At 40.4% G+C, this 17,848-nt stretch overlaps 1 protein-coding gene across 3 annotated transcripts in view; it reads right to left on the minus strand.

Moving 5' to 3' along the window:
* Window positions 1–17,848, minus strand: part of FAM19A4 (family with sequence similarity 19 member A4, C-C motif chemokine like) — a 210,770-nt gene that overhangs the window by 161,744 nt on the left and 31,178 nt on the right. The window lies entirely within an intron of this gene.

Raw genomic sequence — 17,848 nt, forward strand, 5'->3', positions numbered from 1 at the left:
CGATCCGGCGTTGCCGTGAGCTGTGGTGTAGGTTGCAGATGCGGCTCGGATCCTGTGTTGCTGTGGCTCTGGCGTAGACCAGTGGCTACAGCTCCGATTAGACCCCTAGCCTGGGAACCTCCATATGCCGCGGGGAGCGGCCCAAAGAAATAGCAAAAAGACAAAAAAAAATTTGACAGTGAGTCCCCAACCATTCATGGTGCAATTCACTCTCTCACTTCATTAATCATGAGAAGAAATGAAACTGGAGATGACCAAATCGCAAGAGTTCTATAACCTGCCCAAGCTCACAGGCAGAGGAAAAGCCTGCATGAATATCTGAGTTCCTGTCTTTTTGTGATATAAACCTGAAGATGATGCTAACCAATGTGCAAGGATACTTTCTGAAAAATGTTGATGGGAGGCAGAGGACAAAAGTCTTTCCAATATAAAACACCATACCAAAAACAAACACACACACAAAAATGTGCTAATGCTGTAATTGAGACCCAACACTCCCTTTAATGCACAGACCTAAAAGGACTTTCCTACTTCATCAAAACATTTTTCAAGAAGGACTCAGATGACTCAAACCAAAAGACATCTCGGGAAAAAAAAAAAAAAAAAGAACACGAAACTACATCATTCTTTTTTTTCTTTTTCCGCTACTCCCAAAGCATATGGAAATTCCTGGCTAGGGATGGAATCTGAGCCGGAGCTGCAACCTATGCCACAGCTGCAGCAATGCCAGATGCTTAACCCTCTGTGCCAGGCTAAGGATTGAACTAGTGCTTCCAAAGAGACAAGCTAGGTCATTAACACACTGCACTACAGTGGGAACTCCTAAACTACACCATTTTTAACATTGTTAAGTTAAATACATCCCTCTTGGGGTAGAGATCAGAGAGAAATAATGATAGGCATCAGTAAATATTTAAGTTGCAAATATAACATAAAAATGATCTTTGCAATACAGTCTAATTACTATTGAATCCTGTTGCACCCATTACAAATCACCACAAAGCACAACTGAGATTTTTCTCTTCTTTAGATTTCCCCAAAGATGTTTGTCTAGAGGATACTTTAGGTGACAGGCCTTGAGTGATTAGCTCTATGAGAGGAAAGTGGTTTTGAATAACTACATAAATATAAGTTATTCGAAAAAACCCACTGGAAAATGTTCATCTCCCAGATCCTCCAACTTTATTAAATATGTTTATCCTAATGTCCACCCAAGGGGACAACGTGACCTTCTATTATCAGAAAGAAAGAACACAGTATAATTTATCAGAACCCATCATAATGAACTCCCCACATATTAGAAACTAAAATGACCTTTCATAGCTAATATTTATCTTGGGTTCTTCACACAAAGGGAACCACTGGGGATTCTTTTTTCAATTCATTAAAAAAGAATGGATCCATCAGTGAAAAGAAATGTGATCTAATAGTTTATACACCAGACAAAAAGTTGGGAGTTTCATTTTAGGCTGAGCAGTAACGCATTCAATCAAATTTTCCCCAACTTTACCCTGGGCACTTGTTTAAAAGAATTAACTCTTTCTTGTCACTTCCTAACTTCAGTACATGAAAGACCACCAATAATTTTGTGGAAGTTCCCATTGTGACTCAGTGGGTTAAGAACCCAATATAGTGTCCATGAGGATGCGGGTTTAAATCACGGCCTTGCTCAGTGGGTTAAGGATTTGGTGTTGCCACAAGCTGCAGTGTAGGTCACAGATGTGACTGGAATCCACTGTTGCCATGGCTGTGATGCAGACTGGCAGCTGCAGCTCCAGTTCGACCCCTAGCCCAGGAACTTTTATTTGCCACAGGTGCAGCCATAAAAATTTAAACACATAATAGTTTTGTGCATGACACCAAGACCATTTACTTCCAGTCACTTTATTTCCCTCTTGGTTGTTTCCCAACAATAGCACAACCCTTTCTATCACTCTGCTTTAAACGTCATCAGTTTTTAAAGAGTCTAGATGTTTACAATGATGAAAGACATTGCTCATACCCAGGACTAAAAAAAAAAATAATAACATGTCTAGTCATTCTCAGAATGAAAACAAAGACATCATGTGAATGCTAGCTTGCATTTTTCATCTTTCACTTTACAATGTTAGTATTTTGTGGAATCGTTCTTTTACAACAAAAGATCAGAATGCCTGTTTATGTTTCCTGATACCAAGAAATCTGGAGCTTCGCAGGCAGAGGAGACCATTCTCCAGATGTTTACTTTATTCCTGTTGTACACAAGAAAGAATTCTGCCTGTGCTTGATTTCTTATCATGGAAATAGCGACCTCTACCTTTCTTTTCTCTTAACCTAATTCCCTTATTAGTAGGGTGAATTCCTTACAAGGATTATTCTTTGGAAATACAGCTATTTACTCATTATAGATAAGCACCTTCAGAAAGTCTCTGAGGTCAATTTGGTTACACCCATCTCATTGCACACACGTCAATCTGAACAGCATAACATATTCCTCATCTTTTCATTCTAAAATCTACAATGATGAAAGAGCATAGTTCCTTTTAATTTTTATTTTATTTTATTTTCGTCTTTTTAGGGCCACAGCCATGTCCTATGGAAGTCTCCAGGCTAGGGGTCAAATCAGAGTTGTAGCCACCAGCCTACACTGCAGCCACAGCAACACAGGATAGGAGCCACATCTGTGACCTATGCCATAGCTCACGGCAATGCCAGATCCTTAACCCACTGAGCAAAGCCAGGGATGGAACCCACATCCTCATGGATACTAGTCAGATTCATTACCGCTGAGCCACAATGGGAACCCCACACAGTTCCTTTTAAACTCACAAGACACAATGACCTTAAACCTGAACCTATTCAGGAGGAAAAAGCAGACCAACTCAAATCTGAGAGACATTTTGCAACATAATTGCTCTGTATTCTTAAAAAGTGTCAAGGTTATGAAAGACAAAAAAGAAATGTGAGGAATTATTCCTAATAAAGGAGCAATACAAGACAACAAAAAGAAATTGTGATCTTGAACTAGGAAAACCACGCCTTCTCAGAATGAACTGTACAACATATTCCCATATACCTCATACACATATACACACTCACATACACACACACACAGAGCTATAAAGGACATTGCTGGGACAATTAACAATTTCTAAATATAGCCTAGAGATTAAATTGCAGTGCTACATCAACATTAAATTTCCTAATTTTGATCATTACACTATAGTTAAGAGAATGTCCTCATTACTAAAAATACTCCTTGGGATATTTAAAAATAAAAGGGCAAATGTCTTCAATGTATTTTCAAGTGATTCTGAGGCTCAGAGTGAGAGGAAAAAAGGGAAGAGGAAAGGAAAGTAGGGAAGGAAGAATGAATGAATGTACGAACATAAAAACAAACCAACAAAATGTAAGCAATTGGTGAATCCAAGTAAAGGATATATAGAAATTCTTTAGTTTTTCAACTTTTCATTAAGTCAGAAATGATATCCAAAGAATACATTAAATATTCACTAAAAAGGATTCAGCTGGAATTCCCTGGGGGCCTAGAGGTTAAGACTTAGGCATTGTCACTGCTGCAGCATGAGTTAGATCCTTGGCCTAAGAACTTCCCCATGCTGTAGGCAAGGCCAAAAAAAAAAAAAAAAAGATAGCCAAGGAGTTCCCGTCATGGCTCAGTAGAAACAAATCTGACTATATCCTTGAGGACCAAGGTTCAATCCCTACCTTTGCTCAGTGGGTTAGGATCCAGCATTGCCATGAGCTGTGGTGTAGGTCATACCCATGGCTCGGATCTGGCACTGATGCGGCTGTGGTGTAGACCTGGGCTGCAGCTCCAATTCAACCCCTAGCCTGGGAACCTCCATATGCCGTGGGTGTGGCCCTAAAAAGACAAAAAAAAAAGAAAGAAAAAACTGGTTTAAAAAAAAAAAAGTCAAAAGGCTTCAGCTTATCACATACACTAAAATGATTTAAAACTTACTATCAGTCTTAAACAAGAGAATTGACAATTGGAATGTTCTGGCTAATTTGACTCTCTGAACAGTTACCCAAATGCCCAGATGGAGTTTATTTGTTTTTACTTAAAAAGTGCTTACATAGTGCTTATATGGGATAGGCACTGCATTAAGCATATTAAAGTACTAACTTTAGGATTTACTTATATCCTGCTGTGGAAATGAGGAAATTAGGCATCCAGAGGACAAAGGACTTGCCCAAGGTCACTCAGCTGGCAAATGGCTCAGCCAAGATTCAAACTCGAGCCTCCGGCACCTAAGTACCTACTGTTTCAATTCTTGTAAAAATACTTTCAAAAAGTATTAGTCCTTTTGCATGCTTTAGTAAATAGACTGAAAATAAAGCTACCTTTCTTCAGGAATTCAAGAATTTGTGATCAACCTAAAAATAAAAATTCTGTCTGCAGACCCACATGTGTAGACCACTGGACTGAATTAGCAACCAGACCCTGGTTTGGAGCCTAAACTATTTTAGATTAACCCCTAAATAAAATTTTCCCCATCTCTGAAAAGCTGGTGAAAAACAGTGATTCTGATTTGCTGCAGATTTATTGAAGGCTTAATGTCATTTTCCAAATTAAGACTAAACATACAAAAATTTTGAAGACCTTGAGCATTCAGGCTGCCATTTTTCAAACAGATGGAAAACAAAGGCACTTGAGATCAGAACTCCTTGAAAACACTTCAGGGAGAAGATAGCAGAGCCAGAACATAACCCACAAAGGCTAAATGACTTCTGTCGATGTCTATGAAGGCATTCAGCATCGAAATAAAACAAAACAAAACAAAAACAAAATGGATTTTTCGTCAGTGCATCCACTCAGACTCACTTCCTAACAAACTCCAATTCAGAGGCATTTTGAATACAGCACAGCAGAGTCTCGTTTAAAAACAAAGAGTCCTCCAGCAACTCCACAGCACTGTCCTTTCCTGCCTGCCCCCACTCACCTAGGTTTCCAAGTCCATCTTGCATCACTCGCATGGAGTGGGGAATATTCAAATAATTAGCTACTTCCAGATTCACCATCAGTTCATCTCACCTCCCAGGGTGGGATCTACTGGGATGGCCTGGGAACTGCAGTTCTCAGCCCCTCAGGCATCAGGGCAGAGGTGGAAATAATTCTTCCAGCTAACGATGTAAGAGGTTGATGCCCTTAAGAGTTTAGATATCATGGTGAATTATTTTTCCACATTAAGTTCAAATCCATCAAGACAGAAGATGATAGAAGAGAGGAATGTTTCCTAAATGAGCACTTGGGTTTGGGGAGTTCTGAGTGGAAAGGGATGAAAAGATGGTCCCACTGTAAGAGCTTGAAAACCAATGGAAATTTTGAAACGGAAGTTGCCTCCATAAAATAATTCATCATTTCTTCAGAGAGAAAGGAAGAAAGATGCTTCCATTTTTAGTTGCCTAAGTAACACAACCACACTGGATTGTCTTCTGGAAATTTACAGCTTTTCCACAAAAGTATGCCATCCAAATGCAACCTCTCTTTTGACAAATTTACCCTGGAACAAGACAAGTATTAATGAGCATCTTATATTTAAGAGGGAGCTGATGAAAGCAAATGTACTTAATAGGTTATCGACGCTTTTGTGAATATATTTGAAGCACTGATACATGGTTGATGCCCAGCTGAGCTACCAATTACAACTCACATGATGCACGGAATTACTTTGTCTTAGTGCATGTTCACTATCGTACATTAAAGCGAGCAGGTTTGTCCACCAAAACGAACATCTGAGATTACTTTTTTTACTGCTTGCTTAAAAACATCAGTGAAGAATTTAGCCCTTCATTTTACAACATACTAAAGCATGTTCGCAGTGAGCCATTAAAGACAATAACTGTCTATTAAATAGTAAAGAATTGTGTAAAATTTTATAAACAGCATTTTAATTTCAAGTGTTGCCAACACCATCTCATTTAAATTAGGTGGTAGAGTTCTTCAAAAGTGCTCTTCTGGGGAGAGAAGACTGAAAGATAATAAATAGATATGCTGTGGTTTTATAAGGTTCATACTCTGTCGCTGTAAGAACTGAGAAATTCCTTACAACCACACATAGCATCTTTCTGTGCAGTGACACATTCCTTTCTAATGGAAGTGTGGGCAAACAGTGCTTTTTGTTAATGAAGGAAAAGTCTAGCCTAAGAGTGACCAGGAAATATATAAAAGCAATCATTACTAATTGATAATGGTTCATGTAGAGCCAGTATACATAAAACAGAGATAACAAACCTGCAAGTTACATAAAATAAAATGTGCTCACCAGTTTCAGGGACACCCAGTATGACTCCACAGCTTGTTGTCCAAGAGACACTGCCCAGGTCTGGGACTGAACAAATGTAAGCTGTGATGGCAATTGAGCCATAAATCTCTTAAGGCCCAATTATCCTTCCTGCAAAGGGTTTATTTCTTTTAATTAGACTGGTTTTTTTAATTGGGAATTTTCCTCTCATTTCTAATTTTTCCAAGAATCAAAACAGTGTCCAAGGATTTGATTTAGGATAATCACCAGCATACTATTTTGGAGGCTACCCACAAGTTGCCAAAAATTGAAGTTTTATCTACAAAGTTTTTATGTGATATGATCTAACTACTGTATAAGAGTCATAAAAATAAGTTGTACCTAAATGTCAATAAGAGCATGTCTAGGATGTTGATGGTTACACTTCTGGGGTGAGGGTTGTCTGTTCACTGACAAACAGAATGCAGACCTCTTGAGGGGCAGGATGGTCTCTTAATTCTCTTCTACCCTAATCTCAAACATAATGCCCTATACACCATGGGTGTTAAGTGTGTTTTGTTTAAAAAGTGAATACCTGTAAGTCTCTACTTTTACTGAAAAATGAACAGTCATGTCATTTCTATGCTCCCCTAATTCCTCACCTGGAAACTAACATAGTTCAACAAGACAATCACCAAGGTGATTTCCAACTGTAACAATGACTCCCAGAGCATTTTAGGAAAAATACGGTAAGATTCAGCTATTAATAGTCTACAGCTAGCTCACGGACATATATACACAGTAAATTAAACTGCAGCAGGATTACATAGCAAGACAATGACTACTGCAGGCAATATTGGCCACTTTAATCCATTCGTGGAATAAATGCTTCTTAAAAGCTTAATCTAAACCTTTATTAAATTGCTGACCTCAAAATTATCTTTCTTTTGACAACAGTGCCCTCTTGTGGCAACACGAAGGAAATCTCTTGACTGTGCTAGCGTGTTAACTAATTTACATGTTTTTATTATGTTTTATTTTTTAATAAAATAATATTCATAAATAGAATGTAATTATCCTTAAGTAAGAATAATACACTATATAATTTAAATAATTTCACACTAAATGGCATCACAAAAAGTTAAATCAAAATACAATAAGAGCTTCCAAGTGAAATGGTAATTATTTATATGGAACATACATACATATATATATTACACATACATACATATAATAAGCACAAGCATAATAGGATTCATTATTTATTGGTTCTCCCTGTTACTTCTTTAACATAAATCCATTCTACTATCTATCAAAGTTCCCCAAGCTATTTAAAGATGCTCTAAACACTAGGCCTATACATACTGAAAGCATGCCAGGTATGCTTTATGCCAGGACATGCTGGGGAAATTAAGAATAAGACCTGTTCCTGTCTATGCAAAAGTGACAAACTAATTGGAAAAGGAATTCTTGCAGCAACCAAGAGAATAGGTCATTAATATTTGCCATTGTTTTCTGGAATAATGAGAAGAAAGACTTTGACAATGTTAAGAAGAGTAAGATAAGTGAGGATGCCTGTAATCCAGGAAAACTACCTGGAAGAGGCAACAACATGGAGGAGTAAAAGGAATAAAGAATTCTATGAGGGAGTTCCCACTGCGGCTCAGCAGGTTAAGGACCCAAATTGTCTCTGTGAGGATGAGGGTTCGATCCCTGGCCTCGATCTGTGAGTTAAGCTTCCAGCATTGCTGCAAGCTGCAGCACAGGTTTCAGATTTGGCTCAGATCCAGTGTGGCTGTGGCTATGCCATAGGGCTGCAGCTGCAGCTCTGATTTGATTCCTGGCCCAGGAACTTACATATGTGGAATGGGCAGCCATTAAAAAATAATAATAATAATTAATTTTAAAAAATGTGTTTGGGGAAAGAATAAAGATGTGTTCAGGAATTTTTTAATTTTTGTTTGGTTGGTCAGTTGGTTGGTTTTTCTTGAGGGGGAAAAACCTGCATATGCATGTGAGTCTATTTTGTTTTGTTCTAATTTGATCTGGCGGAGGAGGTGGAAGGGCCTCTGAAGGAAACCACACAGAGAAAGGGGGAAGGGAGAGAATAGGGAAGGCAGGCTGACCACAGGGGGAAGTCACACAAAACAGCTGAGCAGCCTCCTACCTTCTGTCCATGCTCACTGCAGAGTCACCTCTGCATGATTCCCTCAACAAGTATTTTTTGAGCAACTCATCTGCACCAGGCCCTGTATTGGATGATGGGCCCAGAAGATGGATAGGCTCCCAGGTGTTCCAGAGTTTGCACTGTAGCATGAGAAGAAAGACAACAGCTACATAAGCATTATTAAGATAACTGCAGTTGAGATAACTGTGAGAGAGAAAGCAAAAGTTGAAGAGTGTGGCTGGGTTTGGAGGAGGAGAGGCTACAAGGATGGGGTGTTCGGGGAAGGCCTCTCTGAGAAAGTGACTCTAAACCTGATGATGAATGATATCGAGAGGACTCCCAAGGGAAGAGCGTCCTGGGTGGAGAAATGGCACAGTCCTGCAGAGGCCTAAAGCCAGAACAAGCTGGGTGTGGTCATGGAGCAAAGGGGAAGTCAGAGCAGCTAAAGGAAGGCGAGGGAGGCACAGAAAGGTCAAGGGGGTCCCGGGAAGAGATCACACTGGAGCTGGCAGGTCACAGTGTGGAGCTGGGACTTGATGCCAACTGTGATACGAGAGTTGTAGGCAGGAGAGAAACAGAACATGGTGTGGGTCTGCAGATGATCTGTCCAACGGCTGGATGGAGAAAGCCATCTGGGGAGCACAAGTAGAAAATGGGAGACTACTACAGCAGTCCAAGCCAGAGAGAGGGATGGACTGAAATAGGACAGTGACAGAAGAGCCCAAGAAAAATTGATGTTCCAATGCCAGCTAAAACACTATCTAGCATAAAACAGATATTTAGTAAATTCATGTATGGGATTTAGAATAGATGGTCAATTAGGTCCTACGCATAGCACAAGGAACTGCGTCCAATCTCTTGGGATAGAACATGATGGGCTGTCTCACTTTGCTATACAACAGAAATTGGCACAACATTGTAAATCAGCTATACTGCAATAAAAAATAAAATTATAAAAATAAATAAATACATGTGAATGAATGAGTGAGTGCTTAAGTCTGCCAGCAAGAAAAGTCCCATTTTGCAATCTCCCTATTCTGTCTAGGGCTGGAGACTCTGTTACACGTAAGTGCAACGTAATTACTAACTGCCTTCTGGAGGCCCTCAAGAAAAGAAAAACTGGTGAAACATTTTATCAACTGTTTGCTGGGGGTGGGGGGGAGTCAGTCTAAAGTCTCAACCTAGAAGTACAAGAGAATGAATTTGACAAGATGTTTCAAAGCAGAGCACTGATGAAGTCAGGCCCCTTTAAGATGTATTCTCACGCCCACTCCTGGGTATCTGAGACACTCCATCAGGGTCAAATAATGAACTAACTCACAAGGTTCAAGTCTCTGGTGTTGGTACCAAGAATACTGGTTCTTAATCTTACAGTACTTTTCACCCTATAACATTTTTACTCTTCCCTTTGGCTATCAGAGCCAAATTAGAGTCCACCCTAAGTGAAAAGGACCTTTTGCCAAGCATTTCATATACTAACCTTCTGCTTCGTTGTCCATATTTTCCCTTTTCTCCAATTTAATAAAATATTTTTAAAGGATTTCTCAAATCTGCTTGGATGGGGGCAAGTACAAATACGTGAATATATAAACAAGACAGCATAAGCTTTAAAAGATAAGAATTCACCTTGTCCTGTCTCCTCATCCACTTCCTTTTCATCTACTCATTCAACTTGCCAGACCAAAACTCAAAACTCCCACTTTGCCATGGTTGCCTCAGGGAAAAGCATTATTTCCAAATAATAAAATGAAATAGGCTACCTAGACTACATAACATAGGAACTAAGAGGTGACGAACCACTTTGGGATTCATTGATGGCTTTCTTGGTAGACAGCAGAACATGAGCGAATGGAACAGAGGACTAAGTAAGATTTGGTTTAAAGTGAGTAAGGCTGTTCCCCTCGTGGCTCAGTGGTTAACAAACCCGACTAGTATCCATGAGATGGGGACTCGATCCCTGGCCTTCCTTAGTGGGTTGAGGATCCAGCATTGCCAAGAGCTGTGGTATAGATCAAAGACAGTTAGGTTCTTAACCTGCTGAGCAACAGCAGGAACTCCACTTTAGAAGACTTTCAAAGCCAGGAAGAATGACCTTCCTTTCCAGGGATGAGTTGAGGCCCTCAAGATAATAAATGGACTCTTAATCCCCCAAAGGGAGCAATGTGAAAACTAAGATTATCATAATCTGCTGCATAACATAAAAATGCACACCATGCAGATTTATCCTTGTGACCTACAGGACCTTCACCCTTTAATTAAAATACCAGAGGCCCCTGAAAACCCATCAATTATAGTCAATGTCAATGTATTTTTGGTATCTGGGGCCAGGGAAGCAGAAACCATAAAGTTCTAATATCAACCAAGAGAAGTTTCCTCTTTCTAAGCCTTAGAATTGAGACTAAGAAACAGTTGATCATTCTGAAATAAGCTGTGGAAGGAGAGAGATAGACATTTGGGGGCTATGGGACGACCATCCTTCTCTCATCACATACATGGGGAGACAAAGGAAGCTCATCATCCCAGAGATGAGATCTCACAGATCCGCAAAGAGCAGAAATGACCCAGGGGAGCAGAATCGTGTCCTTGAAGGTTGTTCTATTTTTACCCTTTCCTTGGCCTGCCTACACCCCTTTCATTGCATTCCACAAGAATGGCTATAATGTTTTTTATTTTTTTTTCTTTATATATATATTTTTTTTTCCCCACTGTATGGCAAGGGGATCAAGTTATCCCTACATGTATACATTACAATTACATTTTTTTCCCCACCCTTTGTTCTGTTTTTTAAAATAATAAGAGGTTTCATCTTTGGCCTCACTGCAGTGAATTTTTAATTGAATCCGAAGAAAATGGTCCCATTTCATTGGTAGGGAAACTGAGCTGCCAGGAATTGCCTTCCCCAGTCTGCAAAGCTAATCAGTAGTGGAGCTGGGCTTCCTACTTCAGCTGTCCAACATGGGCAACTCTGTCTGTACTGTCCAATTGGCAGCTACTAAGCCACCATTCAAACTAACTTAAATGAAGTCACATTTGAAATTGAGTTCATCCATAGAGAACAGACTTGTGGTTGCCAAGGAGAAGGGGGGAAAGAGTGGAATGGATGGGGAGTTTGGGGTTAGTAGATGCAAATTCTATTACATGTAGAATGGATAAGCAATGATGTCCTACTGTATAGCACAGAGAACTATATCCAGTATCTTAGGATAGACCATTATCAATGATATTATGAGAAAAGAATACATATACATGTACGACTGGGTCACTTTTTTGTACAGCAGAAATTGGCACAACATTGTAAATCAACTGTAATTTTTAAAATGTAAAAAGTAAAATAAAATTGAATTCATCAATGGCACTAGTTCCAGTTCAAGTGCTCAGTAGCTCCATGTGATGACTGCTGTGGCAGCAGATACAGAACATCTCACCATTGCAGAAATTTCCATGGGACAGTGCTAGGCTCCTGACGCAACAATTCTCTTAATTTCTAAAATCTGAAATGAACTGCAGATGCTCACTTCAGCAATGGGAAGATTCACCATCATAGCTCATCGGTAATGAACCCACCTAGTATCCATGAGGATACAGGTTCAATTCCTGGCCCCACTCAGTGGGTTAAGTATCTCGTGTTTGCCATGAGTTGTGGTGTAGGTCGCAGGTGTGACTCAGATCTGGCATTGCTGTGGCTGTGGCACAGGCTGGCAGCTACAGCTCCAATTCAACCCCTAGCCTGGGAACTTCCATATGTCACAAGTGCAGCCCTAAAGAGAGAAGAGAGAGAGAGAGAGATGAAGTGGTACCACTGGAATGTGGAGAGATGTCTGGCCATGCCAAAGTCTGGGTTCTTGTCTGCATAGTTTCCAATCCTTTCAATAGACAAATCATTGAAACTCTCTGAACCTCAAGTTCTTCATCTTAAATATGGATGTTAAAATAGCTACTCGGGTTACTGTGGATTCAAATGAGGCCTGGTACAGGGAAGGCTTTGTGGACCCCACTTGTATTAACATGAGTTGTTATCATGATTAAGAGCAGCAGTGTTCAACCACTTCCAGAACCCATATTAATGCCTGGCTCTGTTCTAGCAGCTCCCTGGTAGCTCACTGGCTTAAGGATCCAATGTTGTCACTGCTGTGGCTCAGGTTCGCTCCCTGGCCCAGGATCTTCTGCATGCCAAGGGCACAGCCAAAAAAAATTTTTTTAATAAAAAATAAAGCCTGGCTCTATTCTAAGAGTTTTCTATGCATTAACTCACTTCATCTTCTCCACATGCTTTTAGTTCCTATAATTATCCTCATTCACAGAGAAGCAAATATGGATTCAGGGAAGTAATTTGACTTGCCCAAGGTCAATGACCAAGTGGCAGAGCTGGAATCTTAGCCCATGTTCCAGAAGCTGCTCTCTCAACTACTGGGTACACCACCTTTCCAATATCTAAAAATGGGCATGTGTGGGTCACTTTCCTGTACAGCAGAAATTGGTACAACACTGTAAATCAACCACACTTCAATAATTTTTAAATGGGCATGTACCCCTCCCTCCCTTTTACGCCCACCACCATTTTTTCAGATAATACTTATACAATTCAATTCATATATGCACAATCCAGTTATAATCTTGCCTTATGGGCTTTTGCTTCTAATATTTTTATCTCATGTGTATACATTTTTGTATATAGGTATGAGATGCTTACTGCACACAAAATGTCAAAACAAAAAGCAGGGAGGAGTACCCATCATGGTTCAGTGGTTAATGAATCCAACTAGGATCCATGAGGACTTGGATTTGATCCCTGGCCTTGCTCAGTGGGTTAAGGGTCTGGTATTGCCATGAGCTGTGGTGTAGATCGCAGATGTGGCTCATATTTCACATTGCTGTGGCTGTGGTGTAGGCCAGCAGCTACAGCTCCAATTAGACCCCTAGTCTGGGAGCCTCCATATGCAGAGAATGCAGCCCTAAAAAGATAACAGACAAAAATTTTTTTAATTAAAAAAAAAGCAGGCTTATTTACTCTATGACATTCTACAGAGGAGTAATAAGTGAACAGATTCTGCTTGCAAAAACTTGACAAACCAAGTTAGTAAAATAACTTTCCAAAGTATTTTCAGTCTACTAAGAAATTTCAGACACCATTGGTTCTCCCAATCAATGGTCATTTCTACAATAAATGAAAGGAACCAAAAAAAAAAAAAAAGCAGAGACAGAAATCCTGAGATAACATCCCAGAATCATTACTCTCATCATTAACACTCCCTGACCTGTAACAACAGCAGGTGCAGTGCAAGATGATGCTTTGCTGCAACCAAAATACACCAAGCATCTCTTGTGAGGCAGATGCTGGAGCAAAAGACTACCACTCATCCAGCAAACAAGAGCTTCGGCCTAGGCCTAGAAGCGCCTGCCAATCCTGAGAATGGGGCTTCTGAATCTGGGGCCCTCAGATAGAATTCAGGGGTCCATGAACTGCACGAGGGTAAAAAGACATCTTCATTTTTGCTAACTCCTATTTGAAACTCATTCCTTTTGATTAGTCATGTCAGCCACACACCAGAGGGATACTGAGCAGTTCCTATGACTCAGTCCCAAACAGAAAGCACAGGCATTTTCAAATCATCGTGGCTTGTTGCAGACACCTCAAAACAGGTGCCCATCACAACCTCATAAGTATATAGTTAATGGATCAGCCTGTAGATTGTGTTGTTTAATGCACTCATACAGAAGCACATGTGTTCTACATCACAAAATCATGTTTTGATCACTACATTTCTGTAGAGTTGCCTTCTTTTATAATCCTTCTGTTTTAGGTGATTTAAAATATTATTTTGAGATGGGATCCACTGGCTTCACCAAACCTCCCAAAGGACTCATGGCAAAGAAGAGGTTAAAGGATTTGCAAACTAATGTGTAAAACCATATCTCCATGTGCAATATCACAGCTACCTTATCCCTTTTCCCCCACCCCCACCCTATGTAAACTGAACCTTTTATCCATCAATTCTGCCAGGACTGACACAAAATGTTTGAAAGAAAACTGACAGATGATGTAATGACTTCTATGTAAGGGCATAAACCAGTCACAGAAGTACCAGGTAACAGTTGCAGAACAATTTGGGGAAGGTTTGGGGAAAAAAAAGAAAGAAAGAAAAACAATCTGTCCTGTAGAGAAAGCACTGTCATTTCAAGTACTTCTTGCAACCACTCTATGCAATGTATTCCAACTTGCAAATGTAAAAATGGCCTCATTATCTCAACAGAGGATCCTTCAGAAAGTCTAATTCAAAGCAAGCACACTCAGAAGTTCCATTGTGGCTCAGGTGTAATGAACCTGACTAGTATCCATGAGGATGTGCGTTCAATCCCCGGCCTTTCTCAATGGGTTAAGGATCTGGAGTTGCTGTGAGCTGTGGTGTAGGTCACAAAAGAGGCTCAGATCCTGAGTTGCTGTGGCTGTGGCATAGGCTGGCAGTTGCAGCTCTGATTCAACCCCTAGCCTGGGAACTCCCATATGCCACGGGTGCAGCCCTGAAAAGAAAACAAACAAACAAACAAACAAACAAAGTACCTCTGAAAGTTGGCCCACTGTCTAAAAGCCAGTGCTATAAATACACATGGCCTGGGAAAGCAACAGCAAGCTGCATTCTGTGAATGTGTCTTCATAAAAAATCTGGGAAAGTGGGAATTCGGTAGCTGGTTCAGGGAACAGCTATAAGAAAAAGGAGATGAAGTTTCTAGACTTTGAGGATAAGAGGTCTCAGAAGCCCCAGAGGAAAGAGACCCCTGTTATGCTGAAAGAGATAAAAGCCATCAGCATGCAAACATTCATAAAAAGGTACATAAAAAGTTTTCGGATTTATGCTGTAACTGCCTATGATGAAGGGCAGGCAACAACGAAGTCAAGGTGTCAATGTGAATGGAGTCCCAGGCTGAGTCCTCCCCAAAGCAGAGACTGAGACAAGGACACAAGGTAAGAGCATGTGATTGAAGTTGTTGATGTGAGTGAGTAATGTGGCTGAGTTCCCCCAGGGCCTCCCAAGAAGAGTAGAGAATGGCTCCCAGAATCAGCCACCCAAGGACAGAAGGTGGTTTGGAACATCAGGTTGCCATCAAAAGCAATGACTCCAGGTTTTCTGGGCTCCCTTTGCTTGGACATCATTGCATCAGGGAAGGTCCAGCATGAAGATAAGACGACGTCTGGCAAATGTAAGGGACAAAACATGAGTCTCTCATCCAGCTGTTACCCATTTCCTCTGCTCCCCACAGAGCTACCATGAATGTATACAGGACAGTCCTCCGTAGCTGTGGGGAGCTGAGGGCTAGGACACAAGGTACCAGAGCTCACTGCTACCCAGAGCAAAGGAGGAATGTAAGCTTTTCGCTTCCACAGGAGCTTCCCCTGCATTAACTTTTCTTTCTTTTTTTCCTTCTAGTTTTATTGAGACATAACTGAAATACAGCACCGTATACATTTAAAATGCAGAGCATAATGGTCTGACTTATATACGTCATGAAATGACCACAATAAGGCAACGAATGTACATCATCTTGTATAAATACAAAGTTAAAGATACAGAAAAAATATTTTTCCTTCTGATGAAAGCTATTAAAATTTACTCTTTTAACAACTTTCCTACATAACGTAGAGCAGTGTTCATTATCTTTATCATGTAGTACATTACTTCCCTAGTACTTATTTATGCTATAATTTAAAGTTTGTACCTTTCGACCACCTTCCTCCAATTCCCCCTCTCTGCACCTCCTGCCTCTGGTAACCACAAATCTGACCTCTTTTTCTATGAGTCTCTTTATTTCTGAACTATAATTGATCTACAACACCTTGTTAGTTCCTTGAATACAAGAGAATGATTCGATACATTTCAAAATGATCATGATGATGTCTATTACTATATATCACCATACAAAGATTACATAGTTATTGACTATATTCCTCATGCTGTATATTTCTGTGACTTGTTTATTTTGTAAATGAACGTTTGTACCTCTTCATCTTCCTCACCTATATCTGCACTGAATTTTAAAATTCATTCACTTACCAAATATTTCTGAGCCCCACCTATGCACTAAGCACTGCCTCCAGGCACTGGGACAGAGAAATGAACAGGAGAGGCAAGGTCTACGCCCTCTTACACCCTATATTCCAACAACAGCCATCTGAGAAATGAGTATTCCAGAAATCGACAGAAGGAGATAGTAGGAGAAAGAATGATGAGGAAACGGGAGAGGGCAGAGAAGTTAACTTAGCAAGGGGAGCTGGAAATTGTCACTTTGATTTGGACCCAGACAGATGAAGAATCAGCCCTTGAGACATACAAAGGAAGAGCTTTTAAATAGAGGGCACAGCACGAGCAAAGGCCCTGAGGTGAAAAGAAGCCAGTTAGAGTACAAGTCAGCTCAAGTTCCCAAAGGCTGGGGGTGGGGGTGTGGCACTTATTACTATCTGGGGTTCTCCTCTGTCAAAGAACAAGCAAGCATACTGTGGAAATTGCTTTCGGATGACAACAAGCTCTGAACAATACATGGGGTCTTCTCTTTAGGCAGACTTTCAGCGAAACCAAAGCTTTTCTCCCCCCCCCCTTATTTTTCTTTTCCTCAACACATTTTCATCCATGATTACGGAACTTGGAGTTTCATAGTACTTGAGCCAAAGTTGAAAAATCCCAAACTGCCTGGAGTCCCAGGGCATTTAGCAAAGAACAGAACAGTAAACCATAAAATACTTTCACATTCCAGGAAAAGAAGATAAGGAAGGAAGTGGGAATCAGTACCCATGGACTGAAATAACATTCTGTATACACGGTTGGCCAGGTAAGGAAACAGGATGTGGCTTCTGAGTGGCCAAGCCAGCTCTGCATCTAGATTCCTTCTCACATCCTGGGTGATGAGATGTCAATCGATGTAACAGAAAATCAGGTATTGATTTCCCGTGTCCCTCTCTGGGCATAATTGAAGATCTTGCCACATGACTGCTCTTCAATTTCAATTATTCAGGGCCTTTTAGCCTTGGGAGATCTGGTATGCAAATCATAATTGTGGCCACAAGAGAGCTTTTATTTAGCAGGATCTATGTGCCAAATACAATGCTTAAAAGTTACTTTTAACATTAACTCAGAGTCTTGCCATAATCGTGTGATGACATTCAAATACTTCAAGGTTAAACATTTGAGCAAGGGCAGCTATGATAAGAAGGAAAGCTATGATTTCAACTAATCAGGGTCTGACTCCAGAGTCCCTCTCCTCACCATAAGCTCTAAGGCTTTGTTAAATCTGTGGGAACCAAACAGCGGACATGGCCAGATGATGGCGTTTTGAAGGTATGGGAAGACCCTCTACAGCAAAAACCCTGTGTCTTATCAGAACTCACTGCTACCTGAAAACCAATTCCCACAACATACTGCACCCATCTTAAAAGGGTCTCAATAAAGTGATTTTAACCAAGAGAGAG

The sequence above is a fragment of the Sus scrofa genome, chromosome 13 (assembly GCF_000003025.6).
Source record: "Sus scrofa isolate TJ Tabasco breed Duroc chromosome 13, Sscrofa11.1, whole genome shotgun sequence".
NCBI classification, from domain to species: domain Eukaryota; kingdom Metazoa; phylum Chordata; class Mammalia; order Artiodactyla; family Suidae; genus Sus; species Sus scrofa.